Source organism: Apteryx mantelli, chromosome 14, assembly GCF_036417845.1.
Source record: "Apteryx mantelli isolate bAptMan1 chromosome 14, bAptMan1.hap1, whole genome shotgun sequence".
NCBI lineage: Eukaryota > Metazoa > Chordata > Aves > Apterygiformes > Apterygidae > Apteryx > Apteryx mantelli.
The window spans coordinates 4,684,205-4,686,841 of NC_089991.1; positions in this window are offsets into that span (position 1 = coordinate 4,684,205).

Sequence of the window (2,637 nt, forward strand, 5' to 3'; positions counted from 1 at the left end):
GTGATGGTAATGCTTGCTTTTCTTTAATCGCTGATGGCACAGTTTGAACACCTGATAACGAAGAGCTCGTATTTGGCCAAATCAGTCCTTACGGGCCCAATAGTTACTGGAGTGGGGCGGAGAAGCATTTCTCCTTTCCAAACCTGGGCTTTCATAGTTTTATGGGTTGCAAAGGGAATGGGACAGGAAGCATGGCCAGTGCTGTCATCGCGGAGAGCTAATGGGACTGTAATGCAGTGAAGACCTGAAGTTGCATGAGAGGGGAGAGATGCACAGTGCTTCCTTTCACGCCGGTCACCGGGGCATTTGGGTCCCCTTGGATTCATTTCCCCATTTGGTGGCTTCCTGCCACCTTCAGGTTCTCCCCAGCATTCAGGGTGGGAAAGAAGAAGGGTTGCACAGTTGACTAGAAAGCTTGACCTAGATTCTCTTCACCTCTAAAGGCAGATATGCCACTCCGGTGTTTCCATGTCTGAAGACTTGGTTCTGCGCAATTCCCGAGCTGGCTGCAGTCCCAGGCCTTTGGACTTTTGGTGGCCAAAGCTAGAAGAGTAGAAAGGACTGCCCTCACCCATGCGGGAGGTGGGCTATTCCCCTTCGGTAGCATGAGCAGAACATGAATTGAATGAGTAAAACACAGTGAAATGGCTGTTTTCATTAGAGGCTTGGCAGACACTTGAAAGTCAGATGAGCAAAGAGGTGGATGAATGAACATCAAAGAAGCAGAAAAGTGAATCACCTGAAGAATGGCTTTGCTTTGTTACCATCCTCCCACAAACTTCAGTGGGTTACCTTGCCAGAAGCTAGCTGGGTTTTGTAGGTATACATGCTGGAAGAAGCCAGCTGTCTTCAGTGGAGCCACATCAGCAAAGCCTGCTTTGGTACCAAAGCAATTTGCCCCCACAGAAACAGCAGACACCATGGGCCAGCCCGGGGAAGGTAGCAGGATGGTCCAAGACACTGCAGGACCAGGTGCCAAAGCATGAAGCTGTTGGGTGGAGCTCAGAAACACATTTGGGGGTTAAATGCTCCTCCACCAGCGCCCTCCTGCACTCACACCAGCTGTTTTGTAGCCGCATAGTGCCAAAGCGTCCGGGGACATGGAGCCCTGAGCTCCCTCCTTCTCCCGAGGCTGGATCTGAGTGGCTACTCCCAGCTCATCACTTAATAGGACTGTGGGACCTCCCAGTAGCCTGCCAGACCCTGAGATGGGGTTACTAGTACCTGCAGGTCAGAGTTGCCGGAATGTCCCCGGCTTGCCCGGTTGACTGTCATGCCCTGGCAGCAGGCAGCCAGCACCTGGCAAGCACTACAGTCTCCTTATTCACCATGTCCACACGCAGCCAAGAAGCTTTCTGAAGGTATTGGGGTCAGGGATTTAATAAGCAAAGAGTGAACTTAAAAACAAGAAGCCTCAGAGCATTTTATGAAAGAAGTTGCTATCTCCACTTCAAAGATGGCGCAGCAGATACATGACTGCCCTTCTGCGGGAGTGCTGCTGCCTCAGCTGAACACCTGGAGCTGAGCTCTTGTGCTCCAGGATGCCATGATCATTTCTGCACTGACCTACAGGCTTTATATTCACTCTCTGGCCATTTATTACCTTGGGTGAAAGCAATGATTACCAGGCAAAAAAAAAAAAAAAAAGGGGAAAAGAAAGAGAAAAGGTATCAAGTGCAGAATACAAAAAAATCTAGGTTGTTTTGGTTGCCCTGGCTGAGAAAGATGAGGAAAGCTTTTCTTCCATTAAAAGCCCAAACTGAAATCCCATATGCCATATGTGAGTCATCTGCATCACTCAAGTGTGTGAAAAATAATCAGGCTCTTCTTTTATTTCCCCTCCCCAACCTTCCATCTCATCTTTTTTTCTTGTGGTGTGATGTAATTCTCATTATTATTTAAGGCCAGAGCTGATGGGGAATCCTTTTAGCTATCTATGCACAGCAGCCCAAGGGAGAAGAATCATGCTAGGAGACTGGCTCCTTAGAGATGCTCAGCTTCTTGTAATTAGAATAATTAACTATTTACTCCACCTGAGAGAGATAGAGAAAGCACTGTGGAGCCTGCTTAGTAGCATGTACAATTGTAGGGGCAGAGACTTGTTTTTTCCCCTGATGCTGCAAGAGTAACTGATATAAATCCTCTACTGCTTGAGATGCTAGAAGGTAGAGCTGCTTTTCACTTGGTGAGTGCCCCTTGCAGTTACTCTCTTGCTGTTTGGCCTATTAAGTGTTTCTTTGTAAAAATGGAACTACTTGAGTAGTTGGGAGTGAGGGAAGCTTTGCTTAAAAGTGTAATTGTGAATTTGTAATTACAAAAATTCCCATATGACCAGAGTTAGCAGTTTTAGTCCCCTCCTGGGAATACAGCCCTGGCTTCCCGCAGCCTGGTGCATGGGGAGATGTTGGGGCTGGTGGTGAGGAAGCTATGTGAGAGCTTTGCTTTGTGTTTCCTGGGTGGCCTGGCTTTGCTAAGCTTGCTTTGAGGAGGGACACCAGCCTTATGAATCCCAACAGGATTCACATTACATGGCAGTGCAGATTCCTACTTTCCCCAGGGGCTCTCAAGATCTCACTCCTGGCTTCAGATTTCTACAGCAGCTGGTAGGTGCCTAAGTCTTTCTGTGGCCCTTGGGCT